Here is a 26,882-nt window from a genome sequence, read left to right as displayed (position 1 = left end):
CCCAGCAGCAGCACCTGGGACCATGGTTCCTCTGGAATCCCAAGGGCTGGAAACCTCCAGGGAAGCTGCTTCTCATCAGCCTCATAGAGCACTCAGTGGATTGCACAGATCCCAGGAACCAGATTTTATCTGGCCTCACAACTTTGCCGATGTTTTGTAGGCTTTGTATGTTTATGACATTAAGTAAGCATTATGGAAATTAAGCAATGGCACAGAGCCAGAGCCCTCTGTTTTTCCCAGCCCTTGTCACAGCAAGGCTGTTGCAATTCTCAGGAGCAGATGCTGCAGGAAGGGGGTTAGTGGTGGGACAGGGCTCAGTCTTCTCCAAGGCAATATTCTGAGGGGGAACAGAGTGCTGTCTGGAGAGAGAAGAAGCCATGGCCAACACAGATTTGAGGCAGTTTACAAAAGATTGCAGAGAAATTTAACCCTGGTGCATTACCAAGTCTCACAACTAATAGTTCTTTGCATTTATATTGAATTACTGTGCCAAAGCACCAATCAGGATTGCCCAATGTTTTGCGGTACAGCCCCATCTTCAGGGTAAATATGCTTTGCCAATCAATTCCCACTGCAATTTTGATTAGACACAATGATTTCCTTGCTTCCTGCCCTAAACACTTGCCATGTTGTACCACAGCTGCACTTCAATAGTGGATAAAGGATCCGAATACATTGGTTCTCGCAAATTTCAGTGTAAATATGGGCCCAAATTTGGGATCCTTCTAATCAAAAAATACTGCACTGGTACCAGACATTACTAATGGTTTATAAATGAAAACTACAGATTTTTTCTGTGTCTTTTGCTAGTCTAAACTGCTTTATAAACTAGGAATACTACATACACTATATGGGAACTGCTTACCATTACCGAAACAGTCGCTTGCCTGGTGGGAGGCTCTTATGAGGATACCAGCACCAGCTCACAAAAGAAATAGAGCAGAAAGTTAATTTTCCTGAAAATTAGTGTTGACTTGGATAGCTGTAATAAGTTTCTAATCACATCCAAACTGGTTCTGCAGCTGTGGCTCAAATTTGTGTGTATTTTTCCACTCTACTGACTTTTGCTGTGGAACGTCCACATTTTGGGCTGAAACATCCCCGAAGCTGGTCCTGATATTCCAGTGTACTGCAGCTGCACCAGAAGTGAAATTTGTCTGGCTAGATCAGATCTAAATAATTGAAATGCACAGTGAGATGTGTGCAGAGATTAAATCTTTTACGAAATATGTAAGTCAGCAAGAACCATGTACTGGGCCATCACAACAATGAATATGGGGTACAGCAACTGAGTATAATGCCAGCAAAAATTTAACACGAGTAAATTTTACTAAACCTTGATCTGTATTCTACAGAGAAAACTATCAGGATTTTCTTGATACATTGAACTCAATAAATTTGCTTTGAATAGCTGTCTGTGAGTGTGACGGAGAAAGAATTAGTCTGGAATGCTATAAGGATGCCAGCCAAGCTCCCAGCATCTGGAAAGCAGAAAGCAGAACTATATTTAGTGCACAATGACTTGCAATAATTTGTGGGGGGAGCAGAGAGGAACAAAAAGAGCAAGAAAAAAGAACAAAACTTAAGTTGGCAGTGTTGGACAATTAAATTAATTATAAAGAAAAAAGAACAGTGAGGCTGGGAGAAGGATAAATGAAACCCTGGGGTATATGTTATTATAAGAGTTCCTACAAGCAGAAATGCTGTATAGAGTTAGCAGACATATTTATAAACATGCTATAGATAATGCATACTTCAGTATAAATACCACCTCTAAGAATTTCTGGCACAGAACAGTTAGGGCACTGACCTCTGCTGTACATTCATTTCCTTTATGTGGCTAAAATGGCCTAAATACGGTCCTTAGTTAGGCATGGGAAACTTTTTCCATACGGTAACTGCATCTGCAGGAGTACTCTGTGGTGTAACTGTACTCGGTTATGAAAATGTTATGAACTCTTTGCAAAGCGTGTAGAGGTTACTGTGTGTTCCCCTACACCTACTTGTGAACAGAACAAGAACCAAGTAAAAGGCTGACTTTCATTGCTGCAGTTCATTCAAAATAAAAATGGTGTAACACTTTCTAAGTTCCTTATTGCTATTATAAAAACAAGTTACTGAACAATCAAATTCTTCTTCTATCAGTTACACAGTTTTTGTTCTATCCATCACTTGACTTAAACATTCCATCAACTAACTCTTCAGTGTCACTCTTGTTTCCTGGCAGTTTCTCAGACCTGAGGTCCCAGGATTCCAGAGCCTCCATCTTCAGCACTTTAAAGGAAATCTCAAATAACAAACATAACCTATTAAAACTGAGGCACAGATCTCAGGCACACTGATGTTGTTTAAAAGATAACTAAGATGAAAGTAAACAGTATTAATAACAAAAAAGTAAGAAGATGATTATATTCATGAATGTCAAAGTATTTTCTCATGTTCAAATTAATCTAGCTTTCAGCTTCTAGGAAGCAATGTGCTGCCAAAAGATGATGTATGGCCAAGAGAGAGACACCAAAAGTGAGCAGAAAGTGTTACCTGTGCACAGGCAGCAATTCCCTAAGCTTGGTGAATGACAGCAGAGATCTGGGGCCTGTGAGCTGGGCGGAAAAGCTGGGTCCTGCCTGCAGTGCCAGGCAAAGAGCAGAATATTGCCTTTGAAGCACAGACCAGAGCAGCAGACATTTTGAGAAGAAGCAAGGAGTGCTTCTGTGATTTGGCTGCTTTAGCCATCAGTCTGTACTTCACTTGTATTTACAAACAACAGCCAAAAAAAGAAAAAAGGACTTCTTTCTGAAACAGGCAGTTTGGGAGAAAGTCAAAAACCAGCAGCCATTTTCCATCTGGCTTCAAGATCAGCTAACATTTGTAGGGACCTGTATAGTCCCTTATTTGTAAACTTCAAGTTGTGGCTCTCTCTAAATTAGTGCTCTCATGTGCCTTGTGTGCAAGTACAGGCTGCTTTTGAGATGTACTCTTGCTGCCTCTCTATGTATTAAATGGCTATTATTACCTATATGTCCTATTTGGCTGTCCCTAAAGGTAAAAGGAGAGACCTTGTTCCTTGTTGTACTAAATATGCGGTTTCTAGACTATGCTAATTAAGGTACCAGCATTTGTGATATATGTATATATGAACTGGAGCTAGACCAAACCTACCTACAGAAGCTGTAGAGCCGTAACTGAGGTACCTCTTCTGCAGCGTCTCACATGCTCTTCACCAGTCATACAATAAACACACATAGTTTAAAACAATGAACAATTTTTCACTACAATACAAGGGGTGACACCAGCATTGTATCTCTTTTTAGACACATAGATATCCAGCAACAGAAAGGATGGGGACTAGGTACCTTTACTACCTCAGAAGCAGAGCAGAAACAGGGCAACATACAAGATTCACAAAACAAGAAGACAAGGATGCCAAATAAAAGGAGGTAAGGACTGAGTTAACTACAGAGAAACTGTTGCAATGCCCATAATACTGTCTGCAAGGGCAATATTTGAAACAATAATGTAAATCTTTGTATCAGTCCTTCAGTTGATACAGGAATTGGGCAACTGAGGACACTTAACTGGACAACGCAGACGTGAGCACAGCTCTGCGATGGGATCTGACTTGTCCCACTAGGTGAGATCACAGTGCCTAAGAAAAAAGACAAGATGACACTGCTGTCATCAGACATGGCATGGAGCTTTCTTTTCCTCACACTCCCCTCAAGCAGAGCACTCACACATGTCCTGTTTTCAAGGAAAAACATATGTTTGAAATATCATAAATGAAAGCTGCTAAAGAAAACTGCTATTAGGAATGAGTAGATTTTGATACATGTTTTACATTCTTTGGGGTCTGAGATCCCATTTGAACCAGAACTGCTGTCTGCAAATACCCCGCTGAAGTCAGCAGAAGATGAGGATTTACTGTAATCACTACAGCACTGGGCAGTGAGCTAGGCTCATTCCTGAACAGTTTCCTAAGAGATGTTAACAGCCTCAGCTGGGTGCTCTTTGTAGTTCTGGCAGAGGTCAGCTCTGTCTCTAAGCACAAATCAGAAAAGTAAATCTAGTCTAAACAATTCTCTGTACTGTTCCAGAAGCAATTAAAGGCACTTTGCTTTGTGTATTTCCCCCAGGTGTGAGCAGACACTTCCCATAGACAGTTTGCACAGCAAAAGCTCAAAAAGCATAAACTCTTTGCAGAGCAAAAGGCAAAGAAACCTCCTGCTTTATGCATGTAAGTCTGAACTGGATGAAACAGTGCAGGATTAGCTTATCCAGGCACTGGCCATGGCCTGTACTTGGAGAAAAGTAATGGTAAAACAATTCCAGTTCAACTTTCTAACTTCATCAGGCTCTCTATTAGCAAGGTTAATACCAACAGACTAGGTATTCACTTCTCAATTTGGTATTATTTAGCTAGGAATGAAAATGTAATGTGCTCCATCAACATGTCACCTACATTCATGACAGAGATACTAGCATGCATGAAGCTAAAAACATCACTCATCCATGAGATTTATAAAACAAGCAATGATGTGAAAAGGGTAGAAAGAAGTGAGTACAAAGTTAACTCTCACACATTTTTAAATTATTATCTTTGTTAAAGTGCATTTGGCTGTTTCTTTGTTCACAAGTCTCCAAAAAATGGAACAATAAATACAATTACTAATAAGTATTCATATAATATTAGGTATACTCACTATACCTAAAAACTCCCACTGATTTTGCTAAAAGCCAGGACTAGCAGTCCTGGGAATTCAACACATTGTCCATGAATCTACTGTGTATTAGCACTGGGATGTTGTTAATTTTTCAAAACAGAAATCGACCCATATAACTAGCATCATGATAAAGGGGAAACATGAGTTTCAGAAATTATTCAAATGTTTTTAATACAGTAAAAAATGGCTTCTCCACTCTCTCTGACAGTGGGTTAGACGAGAAGCTAGGGAACACAAAGACAAACCATTTGCAGATATTTGCCCCTGAGGTGCCAAGCTGTCATTCATAACACGACTACCCCAAACTACTAATCCAACAAAAGACAAAGCATACCTGGATTTATTTCGAATTGTTTTCTTACATACAACTACAAGGGAGGGAACAGGCAGCTGTCTGTTCTCATCAATGAAACCCTAAGCAGGAAGAATTCTTTACTGGGTAGCTGACTGTCCTTAGGCCTTTTTATACTTTCACATGGCTTAATAGAGCTGAGAATCAGAATTGTTGGAGTTTATTCAGCTAACAAATACGAAGTATCTTGGTTCCATTAACAGTATCCTTTTGAAGCTGTGAAGAGTCATTTATGTATTTATGTACTGATTTCTGTCCAGAATCCCAGATGAAATGAAAGTAATGAAAGATCATGTGAGCCTTCAGCTGCTATCATAAATTCATTGCAGAACATTGTTTAATTGAGCCCGATTTTCAATTGCATTTTAAAACACATCCTGGCCTCACCTTTCTTGACTACACTTGAGGTGATCCAGCAGTGCAATGCAGGATTACACACTAAAATTACCTAAATGTGTGCAGGCCAGACTAGAGGTGCTTTGGTTGTGAGATTCAGGACCAAAAGCACAGGCAGGAGCTACAGCTTTGTTGTGAAATAGTAAGAACAGAGCTGTAAGGAGGAAGTTTGCAGAGTGCTACAGCTGCCTAGAGCTGGCACTCCCAATCTTTCACTTTTCTGCCCACCAGACATGTCTAAATATCTAAAGAAAACAAGAAACAAAACAATAGGTGACTGTAGTGTGAATTATAAAAGCCTAGCTTCCCTGTTGGAACCTGACGACTGCTCTTAAACTGCCTCAGTTGCGCTTTCACAGTCCAGGATGTCAGCACAACTGCTCCAGTGAATTATTGCCTTGTGTTCCCTCTCGGGCCATCTACAACACCCTTTTATAGACTGTATTGTAAGACTGGGGCAGGTTTCTGAGACAGAAGGTCAGCACTACTGCCTCTCTACTCCAGAAAGACAGGTTCTCTATGATACTATACCAGCAACAGCAAAAAAACCCAACAAACCAACCCAAGGTGAAAACAATACTGCATATGAAATGAACTGTGTTGTCAGTAGTGTAGTGTTTTGTTCCTAGCAGGAACAGGTAGAGCAGACATTAGAACTACTCACTGACAGATCCTGAAGGATTCTCTGGTAGAACAAAAAGTTTTCTAAATATATGATAGACTGTGTGACTCCATGAGCTCACTCAGAGGCAAGGGCCAAATTAGTCCTGGCTGAAACTACATGGATTTCAGGCAGCTCCCTAAAATGTATGTGTCCCTACAACAAGTGCAGTTTTTCTTTCACTACCAGGAGCCCTCCTCTGTCTAAATCATTTCAAGCTAATATTGCACTTCACTTACTCTGTGCTTGATTTTTTGAGAAGATGAAAAGACGTACCATGCAACCATCTTAAGTAGTTCTCTTTTGTAACTGCAGTCAGTTCTTCAAATGCTGGAGTGCTGTCCTGTTGCCAACTATAACAGCACAATCTTTCCTTGTCTCCTCTTGTTTCCAGTGACAGAAGAGCAAATCATAAGCCAGGTCTGTTCCAGACTGTGTCTCAATGGGTATCAGCTATCAAAAACGCATGCCCTTCCCTTTGTGTCAGTGCAGTGTTCCCCTGATTTCTACTCATCTTGGTTTTGGAATAGAAGAGTGAAATCACTCCAGCACTTTTCATCAGGTTCAAATCTACTTTAAAATAGATACAAAAGGAAAAAGAAAACATATACTCTTTGTTGATTTATCTGTAAGTACTGGAGAGCAGTTGTATCATTGATGTTTTGGAGAAGGATCAGACACCTTAGTAGTCAAACAGCACCATCCAACATATGGCAGTAGATGAAGGCTGCTTTTTGCCTCTCATATTCACTCTGAATCCTTCTAAATCACCCCTGCCAACACAATGCAATCCTTGAAGATCATTAACAATCACCAGAAGAGTAAATTCTCGCTTATGTAATAGGTTAGGTTGCACCAAACAGCAGGTATGAAAGCTCCCTGGGGGAAGACACCTGCAGAATCTGTTCCTTCACCTTCAGCTCTGCTGCTCCTACAGATGAATGATGTTTGACTCAGCACTGCAGTAGCAGTACATATGCAGAGTATGTCTCAGGAACAAAACATCAGATCTCCTGAAAAAGATCAGTCTTATTTGTCAGATGATGCTTCCTTCTAATTTTGATCAAATGGAAAGGACTCCTGGTTAAAATAAGAAACAATTGAATATATTCCCCAACTCATTCTGTCTGTGAAAACACATATCTTGGAGAACAAAACATTTAAACACAGATTGTTTTTGGAAGCATTTTTCTGTAAGAGGCCCTCAAACATTAAAAACACGTAAAAATATTCTATTAATGAGCTGAGGTCCCCTTAGCAGAGTCTGGAGCACACTGTAATTCACATGTCACTGGTAAAACTCTTATTTTTTCTGACCACAGTATATATTTCAGGTAAATGTAAACAGAATCAATGTAAAACTTACACCTAAATTTCTCTCTGATTTCCCAAGCAGAGATGGGACTTCCCAAGGAAATGTATACATATGGACTTCTCCACAAGCATGAACAGATATTTAGATGTTCTTTAAAGAGAAATAAAAAGGAAGAAACAGATGAGGAATTTCTAGTCTATGTCAGGTCAAATGTTTGCACGCTACAGAAGGAAAAAGTATGCTATTGATCCCAGTATAGTAGCTTCCCTCACATCCTTCAAGGCTCATCAGCTCAGTGTATCAGGCACTCCTGTTATCCTTGGAGATACAGGGGCTGACTTGCCAACAAAGTGGAGAAAAGCCACTTGAAATCTTTTTCTTCCTCATTGCAGTACTCTCAAATAAAACAAATCTTCACAGAGTACACCTCCCCACATATTAGCAAGCATGTATTTTACACTGGAAAGAAGAGAAGGATCTTCTCACTTTAAATAGTGCAGTGAAATTTTTCTTCTGCAGGCTTTTTGTTGGGATGTACTTTGTTGGAACACTGAGGTACTATTTCATTACATGTACATATTAGGAATTTTTAATTCATTTGCTCTTCTTCCAATCCAGAGTTTATTTTCTACCAGTTCATAAGAGATCTGCTCTCGGTGTTTGGAGAAAAGACAAGAGAGAGCCTGGCTGTGCTCACATTATGCAATGACTGACTTAAGTGGGAACTCATGGGACTGAAGGATTTGGCCTAAATATCCAGTAGGTCACGGGAAGGTCCAAGATGTTAGGTGCCAGAAGATTTGGAATGTGAGATGTGTAGTTACTAGAGCATCTGCCACTGCGGCAGGTAAAGTCTGAAAGCAAAGTGGAAGGTTCTAGTTTGGAAGGAAGCAGATGACACTACATTATCAGTACAGTACTAGACAGGTAACAGCTGGATTTCATTGGGATTGCATCTTCCGAATGGCAACAGGAAGCTGTTTGCAGACACAGCCAAATCAGAGAGGGAAGCAAAACCCACATGATATTCAACCTGCCTGAGAGTAAATGGGACCTGCGTTCTCTCTGTGGGAAAGCAGAGTTCTCACTAGGAGTAGAAAGAGAACTTCTACATGTAGTGATAACCCCTTGCTCAGCTCAAATCACCTTGAGTCAAGAAACCCTCTTGACCTTCCTGGTTTTTCATTGCTGAATTCCCTACTCGAGTTAAGGCCCAAATGTATTTTGTGAGTGAGCAAATCTATTTAATCTCTCCCAAATGTTCCATCTCAAAGTAATGGCATAATACCTGGCTCATTCTTTCAGCTCCACCAAACAATAACTGCCAGGAAAACAGCTTACTTCAGCCATTCCTAACAAAATACAGTTAGGTCTTTAGCACACAGCCTCCTTTTTATTTGGGCTGCTGCTTTTTTGGTGCAGTTCTTTGTAGATTCCCTTGGTTAACATCAGTTGCATTCCTCCTCCAGAGAGCAACTTGCTTCTTGTAGAAATGAATACATTTACATTTGGAGAATTTTACAGCTGGAGCATTTCCTAAGTCCTTCCACTTCTAACATTACCTTTTTTCCTGACAGCCTGCACAGGCACCACCTGAAGGCAAGGTACTGGTCTTAGCTTTGTCTCTCAAAATTTTTGACTTTCTGTGACCTCTTCCAGTGGATGTTAAAGGTGGAAAAGCCAAATAACTCTCTCTCTGTGCTAAAATGGTGAAAGTTGCCATACAAGCACATTTAAAATGGACTTAGAAACCAAACAACAGTAAATGACAGAGTTCATACCTCCCTGCCAGATGTGCTAGAGACCACTACGGAAACAGCTCGGTGGGCACTAGGTACATGCAAGGGCTTTGAAGCAGGAGGCTGAGGAGAAGCAGTTAATGACACATAGAGATGTGGAAAGAGGGAGGAAAAGGTCTGAAAAATCCTGAAAGAAAAGAATCTAGTGCACAAAGGAAAAGGTTCCTCTAGTGCCAATCCCTCTTGGAGCTTTTGCTCATTCAGCTGTGGTGAACTCACCAAGACCCACTGGATGGCTACACTCTGCCCAAGGACTATCTCTGCAATGTGACAGGAAAGGGGCCATGACAAGGAAAGGAAGCAGGAATCTCTTGGAAGTATCATAAAAGGCTAACTGATTCCCCTTCATATGCTAGTTTCCACCAGACTATGGAGAACATTTAAAAAACCCCATGGTATTTTCTTCCTCTTCTTCTTTTAAAGGGACCTGTACACTGTTCATAGTCCCTGCTACAGACTTAAAAGTGAGACAAGCACTGTCTGGTCACTCTCTGCCTAAGGGAACAGGGTCTTGTTCATGAACTTTCCTGGGGCACTGTATGTGACAGGAGATAGTATGCAACACGAGAGCCAATAGTTTACTGAATAAGACTGGATCATACAACACATGGATTCAATTTCTGACTCCGGTACAGACTTCTGTAAGGGAGGACTTCACCAAGAGACCCCTTCAGTGCTTTTGCTACATCTCTTCTGAGTAAAACAACAATAACACTCTCTCATCACGTATTAATACTTTACCATAGGGATACTAATTCCTATTTGTACTCAATCCTGTACTAGGGAAGCAAACATGGCAAAGACAAGAATGTCTGCACCTGCACAGCCTAAGCAGACATCACAAGTCCTCTGAAGAATTCTGATATGCAATCCATTACACACTTAACAATTGCTTTAGTGGCAAATACAGCCTTGCAAGGCTACTGCAGTGTTGTAAAACTTACTTTCAATGATTTTAGCTTACAAGGATTTCAAATGATTATGCAAAAGTGTTGCAATGCACCTTCAAGTGGCCCTTAATAGATAGGTTTTGCTTCAGAAAGGGTTTCTTACTGAGTCTACCATGAAATATTTGCATGTGAAATTACAAAATTTGAATGAAAACAGGTTTGTTTATTTTAGAACACACTAGAGCCACCCACTGCACAGCTGAGTTTCCAGCACACCACTACTGGATGCCGAGGAGCTTCAGGGGAACAAGTAATAGAATGGGAAACTGAGCAGCTCAGCTTCTTTTCACCTTAGTTGCCAAAAGTGGGCAGCACCACTGAAATAATATTGTATAAATTCTCCTCTTAATTCAAGAAGCTTACTGTTTATTTCCTATCTAGTGTCTATGCACAGAAATCCCAAAACACTGCAGGAAACAACACTGACTCTACATTTATCCAGCAAACCAGAGGTATTCTTCATGAAAAGAATTAGTAGGTTTAGGATCCAGAAGAAGATGCATATTTTTATTGTACATCTTCGTGTACTCAAGCAACATTTTTTTCTTGGAATGCAAAAGCAGCTCTTGAACAGAACGAGCATCATTGTAGCAGTTAAAACAACACCATGTAAGTGGCTTGTACAGAAAGCTAGACCACCACCTTTCTAACTAAAATGTAAGTAAAAGTCTTATGAAAAAGCGTCCTTAACAAGCATGAGGAGATGAGGCCCTGGCTGAACATCTCATCTGATGTAAGAGGCTGAGATGTGTGCTGCTGTGTTAACATCCTTCCAGGGAAGTACTTTAATTCCAAATCAAGAAGGAACATCACCATGTCGAGTCATCAGCATCACTTCCTGCCTTTCTTTGTGCATGTTCATAGGAAATCTTTCATCTAATTTTTTTCAAAGCCCAGTCCCACTTGGCTAGCAAGCTCAGGCAAGATCCAGCCAAAAACAGTATAGGCACAACAAGTTTCAACAAAAATATTTGTTGCAAGAACACTCTTTGATTCATTTGCTCTTCCTTGGCTGAACCTCGACTACACCCATCCTGATGCACATTTGTGGAGTGCCGTTGCCGTGTCAGAGGATCCAAGTTCAATTTCTGCATACCCTAGTGATTTCTTCTGGCTTTGAACACTATCCAGGTGGCTGCACAAGGGGCTACAGAAATTACAGGGAGATGGCAGAGTTGGTGAGAGTACTTGCCTGAGAAGCAAAGAAAGGGGAAATACCCACATTCTACCAGCCCGTCCCCATCCAATCTGCCCACAATATGCTGTTGTAAAGAGTTTGCAGTGAAGCTGGGGATTTGGCACTAACATGGTGTGGAATAGTCATCAGATATTTAAAACAGAGCTGAGAAAACAAAGAAGGGCTTTGTAATGCAAGGCAGCACTGAAAACCCTGAACTTCTGCCAGCCAGCTTGCACGGAGTGTTTGCTAATGTACACAGTGGAGTGCATTCCTCGCATTTGATTACATGACAGTTTTATATACCAGGTATATGCAGAGGGTTTTTCTTAACTCTTTAAGTCCTCCATCGTTTATAAATCCTAAAGGGGCTCACAGTGGTTCCACTTCTGCTGTCTTGCACATGTATGCAACTTCAGGCACGGAAGGCTGAGCATGTGCTGCTGTGTGCAACTGCTTGTCAATCTGTAAGTACACTTATTTCTATTGCTATAAACAGTAGAAGTTATTAAGCATGAAAGAATTAGAAAACTAATTCTCTCCTTACTCATGCTGTAGTGTTCTGTATCTCCCTTGATTTAAGCAGTGAGTATAAAGAGGCTTGTTTAAAGGACCACTACAGTTGCCTCTCCATCTTGTAGAACGAAGGATGCAAAGACTGCTATTAAAGCTCCCACTTGTTAGACCAGGGAGAAGGGAGCCAGGAACCCCTGGCTAGCTAACGCCAAATTCTACCACATACTGCATTATACGGTGTCTACCATAAAATGAGGATAATTGTATGTCCTCTTGGTGAAGTTCTTTGAGATCTATGGCTAAAATGTGTTGCCTATAACCAGGCAATGCTCCATGCATTCAGGCAAAAGAACCTCTCATTTGTATGATGTGAGGAATACAGATGGAGTGCAGGACCAAGGCCTAAACTGCAGGGCTTGGATGCTTTAGTGCCAAGTGGTTGAGAAGGGCAAATTCTTACTTTCCTGTTCTGCTAATGCACAAAGTAAATTTTTTAGCCATGATTTTAATAATACACAATTATAATTTCAGAAGATCTGCTGTGGTGACTTTCATAAACTCTAAGCTGTAGAACTATTAAGTTATAAAGTTAGAAGATTAATGTCTGTTAATTAAGTTAAAAAAGAAAAGGAAGGCACTGAAAGAGGTATTTGTGGTTAAACTCGCCAGCACTCATACTGTTGCCTGTATTTTTAATGTTAGTAGCTCGTAGACCAACATCTAATTAAGCCCACATTTAACCAGAAATTATTTTTTCTGCTTAGTCACCCAGGGAAACAATCAAGAGACGAAAGTTAAAGCATCTTGGCCAATATTTGGGTGTCAGAAGGTAGAATTAATGAGATTTCTACTCCCATACTCCAACTACTTAACAAAGCAGAATTTGCCTTTTAGGTAGAAAGGAAGTGCTTGGTGTCTGGAATTAGATGGGCAGAGAGAAAGGAAGGTAAAAGAAGGCAAAGGTTATTGCAACAGTAGGGAAATTGTACACAATGGCAGATAAGGCTGGTGCAAGATGAGTGAGAATTAGGCCAGAATAAAGGCAAACCAAGCCACCGACCTAAGTCTCTGTAAGTCATTTAAAGGTTCTTACCATAGTGAAAATGATTCCAAAACAGATCCCAAAACAGATGGGTGTAAATAAAGGACTTAGGAAAACAGTGATGGGAGTACTACATTTTGTACACATGAACAGGCAGACTCTTGCTGGACTGTTTGTATGTATTTGAATTTGTAAAGAGGGAGAATAATTTCCCAAACCAGAAATTGCATTATTAGATACCACAAGCACAGAGATATAGACAAGAAGCAGCAGATATCCTGTTTCCAAACTATAGGTATTTTCACTAACAAATGACAGAAAAATTGCCATATTGGCAGAACTAACTTACAAAAGAAAAGCACTTTTTTAAGTTTCCACTTAAACACGGATAGGTCTTTAAAACTATTATTAGCTGTGAGATCCTTCTTTGGACAGCAGAAGAAAATGTTACATTTTTAAGGGTATAAGGGAACTGGAAGCATCATAGAGGTTCTTATGGGAAAGTCGATGTTTTGTAACGTGTACTGCAGGTGATACATTCAGACAAGCATCTGCATACTACTTCTGAAACAGGACTGTTTCTGTGTTATTCTTAATTACTTTTTCCTACTGTTAGGTTGTGCAACCTGGAAATAATGTGACACTTCTGAAAGAGAAATATTTTCTAATATGGAAATTTATTTTTTACTATGAGGAAAAGGGTAGAAAGTAGTCAGATTATAGTATTCCTCAGCAATCTTTAGCTGTAATGATCACAAAATGCTGCTGCCTCTCTTTAACACTTAGCTGCATGTGAATGTAAGACCAAGACTCATCTCACATTCCTTCTCCCAAAGGGTCATGATACACTAACACGCTTCTGCAGCCACAGAGGCCCACATGGCTCAGTTATCTTGCCCACGCCATAAGACGTGTATAAATGTGTGAGAGACAGCACCCTTGGATGCCAGGAGAGCATTTATGATGCCTAACTACATACCGCCTTCACTTTACAACAGATAGCACCATGTCCCAGCCATCTGAATTCCTCAGCTCAAAAAAAAGCTGAAGAAAAACCCTGCTGCTTAGTCAACCACAGAAAAACAGAGGTGATGCTGCCAGAAGAGATGAAATTTAGCCACACTAGCAATTATCATGCTGTGATCAAAGAACAGACTACTGTCACAGTGGCACAGAGCATCAAGACCTCCAGATATAGGATACGGAAACAATTATGACAGTCAAAAAAAGCTGGTCTACACAGTGACTTTTAGGGTACGTGGCCCTATTCTAGTGTTCAAGGCCATGGACATGTGAGTGTACAACTCTGAGGACTGGAATCACTGTGTGATGTGCACCTTTATGGCCTCAAGCTTTATTTTCAGTAGGTACTGCATTTGGGATGATTTGAAGAGTTTTGATTTCACTTGCTATGCAGCATCTTGGTTAGTTGATCATAACCCACCACTCCTGGCACAGTGACCTGCTCAGTTTAAGGCCTTCTGATCTTTTCAGGGAGATAAATATAAGAAATTTGACATGTAAAAGGGATGAATCTTCAACACTCCCTTAGGAGAAGAGCTAAACAGTGGCCATAAATTTCAGCAGCTTCAGGAAACTCCTTTGCAATCCTCTACACTGCTTTTTAAGCAATAATTAATGTGGAAAATATGGAGCTGTACTGACTTATCTCAAAGGAGAAAGCAGAAATTTGAATGAAAAATCAAACTGATTATTAAAACAGGGTGCTTTATATTGAGTGCAGAAAGAGAGACAGAACAGAGAAAAAAGACCCTTTTTTAACATAATGTTACTTTATCAAGTTCACAGAGTATTAGTAAGGGAATATAATGATTTCTCAAACATATCCTACAAGTAAATATTAAACCTCCACACCCATCCTGTGCATGGCTGCAATTAACATATATAGCTTTCCTATATAATAGCCTTCCTCTAACATCACGTGGTTTACACAACACCGAATCCTGCCAAAACATCCCTGGTTATGCTTCAATAAAGTTATGAATGCACAGCTCTGGGAATGGTGTTGGTTATGTTCTACATGGGAATCAGTAGAGGGAACACATAACACTGTGGCTTTTGAGTTCTACGAAATAATGCAAATGGCATCTTTTTTTCCTCCTCTCAGTGGAGTAATGGAACAGTAGATAAACTGTGCAAAACCACAGCTAAATACTTAAAACCCATGAGGAAAAAGTCCTTTGAACAAATCAAGCTATTTCACTTACAGACTGGGAAGGAAAAGAGAGACAGAAGGTTTGTTATTGTCATTTCTATTTTTAAATACGTATGAGATGCTCAGATACTATTTTGATAGGGGCTACATAAGCACCAAAAGAAAGAAGGATAGGATTTTTTTCCATAATGTTCTTATATCTTTATACTGGTAATCTGAGCTTCAGCCTTTAGCAGCACCTTTGCCAATCAAGACATCTGGAAATGTCTCAAAACCATTTCGAAAATCAGTGGAAATTCTGCAATACAAAACATGACCTTCAGGCCAGCTGGATTTATGATGGGTATTTGGAATTCCCAGGGATTTCCTCCAAAATGACTATGTTCACTGTCTGCTCCTTGCCCACTATCACATGGTTCATGTTTTTCATTTAAAGAATGCTCAAAGGCTGACAAGAAAAGTTACTTAGAAGTTCTGAAGTATGTTTGAATTCATTAAGTAATTATATTATTTAATATTCTGTACTTCACTTTTTCCACTGTTAAAAGACGTCTACTTATCTAAGAGGATTATTAAGAAGCTAATAAATATTTTAAAAATATTTAAAGGCTAAAGAAAAGCATGGAAAAATTGTGATTTGAAGCACAAAATGAAAGGGACAATGAGAAACATACAGGGAAGGAATTCAAGGTTATCTCTACATGACAGGACAGAAACTGGCAACATAGTATATACACAAATCCTGGATCCTGTTCCTCATTATGCTTTAAAGTAAAACCCCCACAGATGAAGTGCACCTATAATAAGAATGAGTACTTCAGTTTCCCTGTTGGTTTCATATTGATCAAACCAATTGTGTAAGAAATTTAATGTCCCTCTCCTAAGAAGAAAAAAAACCTGTTTCTCAGAGTTCCCATGGGTTAAAACAATAATCCGAATCACCAAAAGAAAAAAAAAAAAAAAAAAAAAAGGAAAGAAAAGGAAAGAAAAGAAAAGAAAAAAGAAAAGAAAAGAAAAGAAAAGAAAAGAAAAGAAAAGAAAAGAAAAGAAAAGAAAAGAAAAGAAAAGAAAAGAAAAGAAGAAAAGAAAAGAAAAAAAAAAGAGGAAAGAAAAAAATATTTTTAAAAAGCCCCTGAGAAAGAAGCAAAGATAATCAAGTCAGACATAAATGAAGATAAATCTTCCCAGTTCAGAGACCGTGAGGACTAGACAGGTTGTCTTCATGCCTCAATGACAAGTCTGTTAACCAGTGAGCACATACTCAGGTTTGCAGCTGAAAAATCATAAAATCTTTCCTAAATATTAATTCATTTACATTTCACAGTCCACCAATAAGATTTAACCAGTACATTCTCCAGAACAACTTGCATTGCTGACTATCTCCAGTCACACCTCGCTGCAAATACCTCAGTGGTGAGGCAAGACACCTTGAATTGAGGTCTTCATCTGTTTTGGATCCAATCTACTGTCTAGAACACATGTTAAATATCTGCAAAACATGAGGAAGAGAAATTAAAAAAAAATAAAAGCACATTTTTAAGGTACTTGCTCCTGCATCTGAAAGCAGCTTTGCTCAGAAGTGAAATCTGAGACAGTCCCACCACTTTGCATTCAAGGATCTTTCACTGCAAGGTCTTTTTTACTTACTTAGCTAACTGAGCTTTTAAACAACATTCAGAATTGTATCACTGATCCTGTTTCATGCCCAGATATGTTCAGACAGAATGTACAATGAGTTAGCTGATTTTTCGGGGTTTATATAAAAAACCACAGAGCTATGCTGGGATGAGGATTCAGGAGCCCTGCCTCCCACCCTGGCACCACCGTGTGCAGCCACCATTCAGGGCTACAGTGCTAGCTTAGCTTGTCTGGCTCAGTAATAATGAAAGGAAGAAAGGATTTTTCACTAGGAATTTGGAGTATTTTCTCATTATAACCAACCAGCATGACCAGAAAAAAGACTCCCGATGCAATCCGTGGGCCTAGTTCTCACTCCCCCGCTGGCAGGGCCTGAAAGACTGCTGGGGCCACAAGCCCCACTCCTCCAGGAGAGGGGAGGGAAAATGGGCTAAAACTAGATCCTGTCCGTCAGGTCTTGTATCCTGCCTTCAGCACTGCCCAGAGCTTCACGGTTCAGGGAAAAGCAAACAAACAAACAAAAAATCCCCCCTGCTTCCCCCTTCCAGCACCCGTGGCCTGTGGTGCAGTAACCAAGGAAGCGGCTCGTCCCATTACTGGCAGCCTGCCCTTCAAGAGATGAGGACTGGGCAAAGATAAACTCCACCTAAAATCCCAACTCCAGTTCTTGTTCTTCAGACCAAAACTAGAAAATAGGACAGGATTTGGTATCTTAGGGGCCCTTATGGCTGGAAACAAGGGCAGCTGAGCATGTTGTGGGGGGAAGATAGAGGCCTGGGGGAGGTCAGTGCACAGAGGGTAATGTGCTTTTCCAACAGCACTTCAGCAGTGTGGCCAGGGTGTTCACTACTGCCCACCACAAAAGCAAGTCTTTGGAGGGGGATTTTCTTCTTTCCTTTCTCGTAATCACCCTCGACACTACAGCAGCCTCCTGGAGAAGGCACAGCAGGAATAATCCCACAGGTCATGAGGCAAGGGCAGAGGCTGGAGGACAGGGAAGGTCAGCACTAGGCAGGCACGACGTGGAGCTGCTGAAGCAGGCGCAAGGCCTGTTTCTGGGTCCTCCAAGCCCTGCTGCCAGAAACTTAAGATGCACTTTGGGAGACCCAGGGACCAGGTTCATGGTAACCTGCAGTAACAGACAGCTGATGGCGTCTGTCCTGGGAGCAGGAGCAGGGGGAGGAAAGGGCTCCGCCCTTTGTCCCTGCTGGTGTGACTGTGCATTGTTCTGGTTGCAACAGTGCAGCCTCAATGTGCTTGTGGTTTCTTGTGCAGTGAGAACGCGCACGCCGAGAGAGAGAGAGGAGGTGCAAGGGAGGTGAGAACACTGTTAAGGTTTTGCTCACTGCAAAGCGTGGGTGCACCTTTTCCAATACAGATGAAAGAAACGATGCAATGCCGCAACACAGATTTGCACTAGGCCATCAGAAGTCCTCAGCTGTGTGCGCCACTCTGCTATGGACTTCCTTGGCTTAACACCTCTTTCACACACAGTCACAAGTCAGAGTGAATCTTTTGCTGTTGATGGAGCCACAGCCCTGTACAATAGCCACAAGAGACCAAGAGTCACAACCAGACCCATCATGTGACTCCAGGTCTCAAGCCTTCCTTGGGTTTGATAAAGATCATCATGCTTGTCCACTAAGACTGAGGGTGCACTTCTGGCACTCCTCGAGGCTTGTTGTGACCCTGAGAAGGTGCTGGGGGAACTAGAGGGGTCAGAGTGGTTTGTACCACCCCATACACAAACCAAGGCCTCAGACAGGAATCACCTACATACTGCTTTCAACTCCAGTCCAACAGGTGGAACTTTCTCCTCTCTGCCACCAGATTTTCTCTTTCCTTTTCACCGAAACACAAATAACTGGAATTTAATTTTCCCTCATGAGAATTCTGTGATTACATGAGGTTGTGCAGGATAAGCACATAGTAGAACCATTCTCCTTCTCCCCTGCCACCTATTCTTTCCATCAGGCCCATTCTTTGGCCTTGTCATCACCCTGTCATACAATCTGCTTTTCACAATCTTGTGAGACTTTGGTCACAGTGAGACTCGAGGCCTTCCTAACAGCTCCTACACAAGCCCTTCATTGCTAGTAACTGAGCACAAGACAGTGGAGGCAGGCAGCATTTTTCCTGAAAGTCATGTTGGATCGTCCCAGTAAGAGAGGCCAGGCAGACAGTAACACAGGCTTCTCATACCAGATCATGCCAGTAGTCTGTTTCCTGCAAAAGTCAACTCATTCAGAAGAAAACAAAGTAAGTTAGTGTACACAGCCAGTTGCAAAGCAGAGTAGACAGAAATATTCCTCTTTCTTTCCCTGACAGGGCAGCCAAAGAAACATTGTTACATTGAGAATTTTTCTGCCTCCTTTTTCCCCCCATCTGATTTCATTTATCTCACCGTGGTTTCTGGCTCGTAGCAGAAACAAGAATTTAATTTCAAAATGTTTGAATCTGGAACCAAACTTTCTTAGAAAACAGGAATGTTTGGTTTTGTGTGTGTTTTGATTTAACCCATTATATTGCTGCATTAATCCAATTAGAAATCTGAATAGGTCTGACACTACCAAAAGTTAAAGTTCTGAATCTGTTGCTTCATCTTTACAGAAAGAGAAATGGAAACCAAATAAAAATAAGGAGATGGGAATTAAAAAGGAGATTGACAAAACACTTTTCTGAGGGCAACTGCTAAATTTCAAAAAAATGTGCTACCTGCAGATTTGGAATATCACCTTTCTACTTGAAATACTACAGGTCCTGGTTATCAGAATGCAAATTTTCAGGATGCAAAGCTGGGACACAACAACTTCATTCCAAATACTGCCAAGCACACTGGGATTTTTCCTTATAATTTTTATCATCCAAAGAGAGAGAAATTCTCCTTCTTTCTGAAATTAACTCTTTGCCTCTAATAAGGAAGCCCCAAAGAAGCAAGTTGGCTGTACAAGACTCAGAGGCTGCACAGACTGGAAGAAAAAAACACGTAATACTACCTTTTACTCCAAATGGGCAAAGGCACTGCTTTTTTTGGGCATGGGTGACTTAGGATTTGAAGATATTTGCTGGCATGTATTTAATCACCATGCTTTTTACTAACTTCTCTGCATGATGGATGAGTTTTTTTTGTTGAAATGAGGTCACTATATTTTACCTTTTCTTCCCATGCTGGGACTGTTTGGTGTGTCAATTCACATAGCTTAGAAAAATATATGCACATCCTCTGAGCTTCATCCTGGCACCATAAAGCAAAGCTAATTTTGAGTTCCTCCACTTGGCAGTAGTGGAAGCCGGGAGACTTTGAGTGACCAGACTGCCCTCCACCGTGCATGCACCTCTCCCAGGCCACAGGGGACATTGGGCAACTTTGGTCTTGAAAGTACAGGATAATCATGTGCCTTGCTAGGACCTACTTCTCAGATTGCCATCCCACGCTGGGGAGTAAGAGGGGTCCTGGGCTTGTCTCTCCAGTGCCATTTCAGGGAGAGGCTCTGGCCCTCTGCCTCTTGTCAGCACCACATGACAAACCCACTGCTCTTATGATTTCTGTCATTCCAGCCACCCTCCATAGAGGAGTTCTAGATGTGTGCTCAAAGCTGCACTTACTGACCTCCTCTTTCTTTCCAGTTCTCCTCATTCTCTGCATAAATAACTCTACTCTTTCAACAGCAGTTCAAGTAAAACTAAGAATTTCAAGAGAGGGTGGATACTGCTGATACGCACCCAGTCCGAAACATGTCTGCCAAACTGGTGAGCCATGAGCCAGCTGGCCTGGGCAGAGTGGAGAAGGAAGGAGTCCTATGCCAGTGCACTGCCCAAATTTGATTCAAGAGAAAAAAGCCTTTAATGTGACAACACACATAAGGCACCTCTTCCCATTTCCACACAACTCATGTCCCTGGACAGCTTTGATCAGTACGCTGTCTGGAATGTGTAAGGTTCATTATATAGTGACTTCAGCCACTCAGCCTCCCAAATCAGCCCTGGAAGAAAAGGAGAAAACAAATATAGGCATTTGCTCCTTTCCCCAGTTTGAACTTGCAACAGTTTATGGCCTTCCCCAAAGATGGGCTGCTCTCTTGTCCCTGACCTTTGCTGTAAACTCCAGCATTGTTGTTACCTCCATTAGAGCCTTCTGAGTCTGTTCTATTGCCCTCTGATCCTGGCACTGGCTAAGGACACACCAGACATGCAGGCTTTGTTTACATGGCAGAGACCCAACAACTCATCAACCTCCTTAAAAGCCATGAGAAGATATGGGAAGCAAGCAGAACTGCTGCAGTAACGACATTGTTTGTTCTCACCCCTAACCACTCTGTCTCTACAACAGCAACATGGTGAACACATTGATAAAAAAGTGAACTTCAGGAAAGTAACTCCCGTCCATGCCAAACACTAATCTCAGTCCATTTCGAAGGCTCTCCCTGGAGTCCATAGTCATACCTGGACAAGTAGGGTGTTCCACAGCTGAGCACTCTCTGCGCCTTGTCCTTGTGCTCTCCAGTCCCTTGCTTTTTGGGAATTAGAGCTTGGGGAGGTCAGAAGCCTCAATCATATCAAATGAAGCTGTAGCAGACAGCCCTAAATTATTAATGTCTTTAAACACTAAGTGCACTTGGGAACCAATTCAGCCTCCAACACACAGGCTGTGCATCAACATGGTCCCAAAGGGGTCACAAGAAAAAACTCCTCATTAAGGACTGTGAAGCAGCAGTTCTGTTTGCATTGACACATTTGTCTCTCCCCTGGACAGAGGATACACACAGTCATGAATCACTCCATCTGTACGCATGTCCACTCTTCTGCTATTTCAGCCACTCCTTGTCCCTGGGGGAGACACAGCAGTCTTAACCAAAGCTCCATTTTATTTACAGCCAAGAAGGTAGTCGTGCAAGCGGCGAGATGCCCTGTCAGTTATATGGCAAGAGAATCATACCTCCACATCTACAATTTCACTTGATTCTGTCACTGGAAAGACCGCAATTCATTAACATACCTCTACTATGACAGTCTGATATTTCTCTTTAACCACATCCCTTTAAAACTAACCTTACTGACTATTTACTTCTGTAAACTTCCATTTTGTTTTTGATTTAGTTTCAACCCCCTACGACATCCTACCTCTGGCTCCTCACTACTAGCACAACTGGCCTGCAGATAACAACTCTGACTTGGATGTTGTGTTTATTAACAGTTTGCTGTTTTCATGCAGCTTTAATTGTGTTTCAAGAGGAACTGATGCTGATTTTTGCTCCTGTTTCAACATTTGGCAAATGCATGAAATTCCGCATGTTGTAGGAAACAGGAAGAAAGCTTTAACTTCAACTATTTAGAATGTACATGCACAAACAACACAATCAAAGTACATGCTCCTCCTGTTTACCTCCTCCACACCTCAATATTTCTGTTCTCTTTCTCTGCCCTTCTGGGAATGTATCTCTTTCACTTCTGCTCATCTCTCTCCCACACCCACAGGCATGCACTGATTTGTTATTGCTAGGTCACTTGTGATTAAAGGTCTGGATACACTAGTTTATTGCAGGGTTGTCCCTGGCTTGATAGGCTGTTTGCTGTTTTGTTATTTTAGTGCTGAAGCCTCTTTCTTGCAGTTTGCTGCCTTTCGCACACACCCACACACCCACACCCACCCCCACACACCCGCCACCACCACAATGTCTTTATTTTGAAATGGCAAACACAAAAATTGACTCAGGGTTTGCAAATAATTTGAAAGGGAATGAGGGAAAAGGGGGTTACAGGTCCTGGAAATGCAGCCTCCCTGCCCTGCCTGACTTCTCTGAGTGTTTGCCATTTTTTCTGTGGTACTGGAATAAAAAGCTTCAAGTGCCAGAAAAGCTGCATGCCTGTTTGCTTTGCTTGGCTGAAGAAACTCAGGCACAGCATATTCATCTGGGAAGTTGTTAGTTGGGGTTGGGGAAAGTCGCCGGTCCATTTTAGCTATACAGACTTTAACAACAGCTTTAACAAGTTGGATTTGGCTTTCTGAGCAACACGCAACAAACACAAAGAACTGAAAACCTCTAAAAATTATTATGGATGTGTTTACTTATCAAACATAACAGCAAGCCCCTCCTCCTGAAATGTGTTTCAGGCCCTTTCCAAAAAAAAGGGGGGATTTCAAAAGCAAAGCTCACAGCAGACAGAATTTCCGTTCTATTTTGAAAAGTCCTGTGTACAGCCCTACTGCATTCCTCTTCTTCCCTCTCTCACAAAAAAAAAAAAAAAAAAAAAAAAGGGTCAAACTTCTGGGCATAGCTTAAAAGCCACAAAACCTCCTCCATGTGTGTACTCTCCAGCTCTACTGCAGATACTGGAGTTACATAAAACTGGGCAGTTAGTGATTCTGGCAGCTGAAAAATTACAAAGTTCAGGGGCTGAGGAGGGTGTGGGCCAAGCTGAAGTTTTCCAGAGAGCTGTACCAGATGGAGCAGAGAAAAAACACTTCTCTTTCGGCTCAGGAAGGTGGAGTTAAAAGCTCTGAACCTTAAACAAATTTCAGGGATTTTCTCCATTCCCTGTTCCCTGTGAACACTGGCATTGGTAGTGCTGGTTATCAAGGATGACTTGGACCTTAAAAAGCAACGAATGTGCCTTTCAGTATGTGACAATGCAGTGCCTTTACAGTGACACAGCAGAGAGAGATGTGCTGCTGTTACCCCCTGTTAGCCAGAGCTGTGTGAGCCTTCTCCCTTATGAACCAGCAACATGTTTCCATTTCCAACAGGATGGTTGATGTATAAGGATGAAATCAAAGTGCATCGTGCAATAAACTGCACTAGCTACCAAACATGCTCCAAGTCAGCACAGATACACTAGAATGGAGTTTTGTGTTAGAACATCTGTTTACTGGGATGATGCTAAATTTAACTGTCATATTTAAATTATAATAACTCCTCAGATTTGGACTTAAATCTACCTGGGTAGGAAGAGTCACACTTCTTATCTAAATGCTAAATAGTGTGTTAGTTAGCACATATTGTAAGATGCTGGAATTTTTAAGTGTAAGTAGTCCCAACTGTGTTTTAAAACATGATGGCTAGTCAGGCTTAATTTTCTACCTCTGGACAGGGTTTTAAAACATGCTTTCAACTGTGACCAACTGTGATCACACTAAGGGCAAAATAGCCTTTAACCATGTGTTAGTCAACAAAGACTGCAATTATGTGTCCAGCTCACTGCATACACTGCAAGAAAGACATTGTAAGCTGAAGTGACATCCAGTGGGGGGGACCCTAAAATGGTTAGGGGCTGGCATATAAGAAAGGCTGGGAGAGCTCAAATTCTTCAGCCTAGAGAAGGCTACAGCAGGAGAGTTTGTATAAGAAAACAGAGTATTTGAACTTTATTATTTTAATGAAAATTCTGATTAAGAAGCCAAATTTAGATGCTTTTCAGAATATAATTTGTCCACTAGAATCTGGTATAACTCACTTCACATGAGTGAAAACCAACCATTTCATTTTTGATTCTTTTAACTATCTGATACGGAAACCAGCCCAAATGACCTGGAGAGGAGACCCTGTATATAACACATTACCAACTACTACAAGGAACTGACTCATATAGTATTAATGATGGAAATTTGTTTTAAAGACTGAATTTTCTGCCTGGTGTCTTCAGTTCTCAGTGAAATAGGCATGGCAAGGTTGACTCTGTTTACCTATTAACTATGAACACGAAAGACAAACTTCTCTAACTCAGCATGGAATCAGTCAGCTAACTAAATAAAGTAACTACTTATGTGCAATGTGGTCTTGGTCAAGCCACTCAAAAGCTTACCACTTGAGATTATGGCTCCACAGCAGTCAAAATTAAAATAACAGTTGGCTTATGTGGTACAGCTCTGGCCATGCATTCCCATTCTTCCCTTACACCCAACACTGCTCCTTTTACCAAGCTGTTTCCCTGATCTAGGTCAACATAAAGCTCACCTAACAAAAATTAACATAGTCTTTGGTACAAACCAGGGTCATAATAATAGCTAAAGCTTTAGGCAAGAAATAATATTTAATTTCAATTTCCCATTTCATTTTAGACAGCTGCAATTTTCCTCAGATTTGGGACTTGCGAGGATTGTGAAGTTTTGGAAGATTCAATAAAGTGATTGTTCTTATATGCAAAATAAAATTTCAACATGCTTTCGCTGTTACTGCCAAGTTCACATTCCTTAGGAAAAAGTTGAAGTGAAAATTAATGAAATTCAGTGAATGCTTGCTGGAAAATATTTTCTTTATAATGAAAATATAGGCACGTCGTAACAATACTTAGAACGAAATACAGAAAGCATTTCAGCTATTTTTTATACTCTTAGAGAACATTATGTAATTTGTTACTTAGATGTCATTAAACTACATAAAAAAAAAAATACTAGACATACCAAATAAAAATTATTAAAAAGCCCTTTCCCCCCCTTGTAAGATCCAGGGTTCTGACCCTGCTAAGACCCTCAGTCTGGCAAGTAACTATTGCAAGCTCCAGCTGCACCGAAGCTCTCTCCCTCTATGCTGGAGTCCCCTTGCAGACTACAGTGATCTGCACAAGCCAATTCTTTTCCTCTCTGTCTGGGATATGGGCATGGCCCCCTGCAACTTAACTGCTCTCCCCACCAGCCTTTTCTCCAGGCTGTGTGTTGACCTGGCAAATGCTTCTAGCTGTAACGAAATGAAAAGAAGGTAAGGCAAAAATGGGAAAAAAAGGCAAGCCTTGCAGATGAAAGTCTGAGGCAGTGTTTTCCTTTCCAAAGTGCTGCTACATTCCCATAAGCTTGTGGTTTCCTGCATTCTGTTAGAGGGCTTTTTTTCTTTTTCTTTTTTTTTTTATATCCTTCTGGTGATATCTGAAGAGGGAAAATGTCCAGCACTAACAGGAGGCCTTTTGTTCTATTCGTTTCTAAGTGGACTTTAACCCACTTACTACAGACCGAGTCACTGTAGAAACAAATAAAATAAAAGCTCTCTGTTTTGTCCCTCTGGACAGGTCACGGACATGTTAAGCTCTGTTCTTCCTCTCCTACTTTTTTGGAAGCAGTACTAGACCTGGCATTGCACTGCAATAATAATGAACATAGTTTATGGCTGTTCTTTTTTATATGTCCTGGCAACCCCTACAGAGCTGATATTCCAATAAAGCTAGCATTTCATTAACAAAATAAATGCACAAGGGGCATATCTTTGGGTAATGAGATGAAATAAAACCTGAGAAAGGCTGGCTACCAGGAACTGGTAAGATATGAATGTGACACACATAGGTGCAGATCTGAGCTATTTCAGTACCTTGTCAGATCTCAAATTTTTTAATGACTCACAGCAAATAACCACTTGTCTCTGAATATGACTGTAACAGATCCCCTCACTCTCAGGCTTAATTTTAGGCTGAATATGAGGGTTGAATTTCAGTCATTTGTTGCAGTTCTGATTGCTAGGACAAGTTATATCCTGTCACCATAAATCAATTTTAGGGTAAATCATTATCTATTTAGATTCCAACCACCTAAATTAAAACATCTAAAAGAAAAGCATCCTGGGGCTTACTGATCTCTGGAGGCTCTGGAACGTCTGTGCACAAGAGGATTGCTCCTCCTCTTTTCCCCTTCTCTCATCAGCCGGCTTTCCCTGAAAATCTTTTTAACTCTCTAGTGTCCCCTTATTTATGAGCCCTCAGCTCTGGCAAAACACCTGCCTGTTGTGGCTGGCAAGTGCAGAAGCTGGCTACAAGCTTGCTTTTGCCCCTCTTTTGTGCCCTCCCCTACCGCTGGTTAAGCAGTTGCTTATCTAAAACCATTGCTTTTTTCCAACCTCCAACCCTCTTCCTGGTCCAGTTTGTTTTTAAGGTAGGGAAGTTTTACACTGGGGAGAAGTTACGAGGAAGAAGTAGCAGTAGGAAGTTCTCAGTAGCAGAAGAAATACGTTTTTCAGCTGGGCAATGGGTTGTCATGCAAAGCTAGGACAGAGAGAAACAGCAGCACTTAAGAGAGGATTTTGAACAAGTACATGACCATGCAATGCTGCATGGAGAACTAAACACAGATAAAACCAAGACTGTTGTGGGCCATGGGTGTGAGTCAGTAGGAGTTTCACATGTGGCTGGTATTGTACTGGGCATGGGAGGACAGAGAGCAC

At 41.1% G+C, this 26,882-nt stretch overlaps 1 protein-coding gene and 2 long non-coding RNA genes across 4 annotated transcripts in view; 2 read left to right on the top strand and 1 right to left on the bottom strand.

Annotated features, from left to right (window-relative positions):
* The window catches only part of LOC125327814, a 48,920-nt gene extending 45,488 nt beyond the window's left edge, over window positions 1–3,432 (top strand). Inside the window, exon 3 of the long non-coding RNA XR_007204382.1 lies at window positions 3,312–3,432. This is a non-coding gene — a long non-coding RNA (uncharacterized LOC125327814). The remainder of the gene's footprint in view (window positions 1–3,311) is intronic.
* Window positions 1–26,882, bottom strand: part of RAD51B (RAD51 paralog B) — a 385,412-nt gene that overhangs the window by 37,433 nt on the left and 321,097 nt on the right. The window lies entirely within an intron of this gene.
* LOC125327813 overlaps window positions 11,093–26,882 on the top strand; it is a 54,760-nt gene continuing 38,970 nt past the window's right edge. The window contains exon 1 of the long non-coding RNA XR_007204381.1: window positions 11,093–11,838. This is a non-coding gene — a long non-coding RNA (uncharacterized LOC125327813). The remainder of the gene's footprint in view (window positions 11,839–26,882) is intronic.

This window comes from Corvus hawaiiensis, chromosome 6, assembly GCF_020740725.1.
Source record: "Corvus hawaiiensis isolate bCorHaw1 chromosome 6, bCorHaw1.pri.cur, whole genome shotgun sequence".
In the NCBI taxonomy this organism is placed as follows: Eukaryota; Metazoa; Chordata; class Aves; order Passeriformes; family Corvidae; genus Corvus; species Corvus hawaiiensis.
This window is presented reverse-complemented; position numbering and strand designations above follow the sequence as displayed.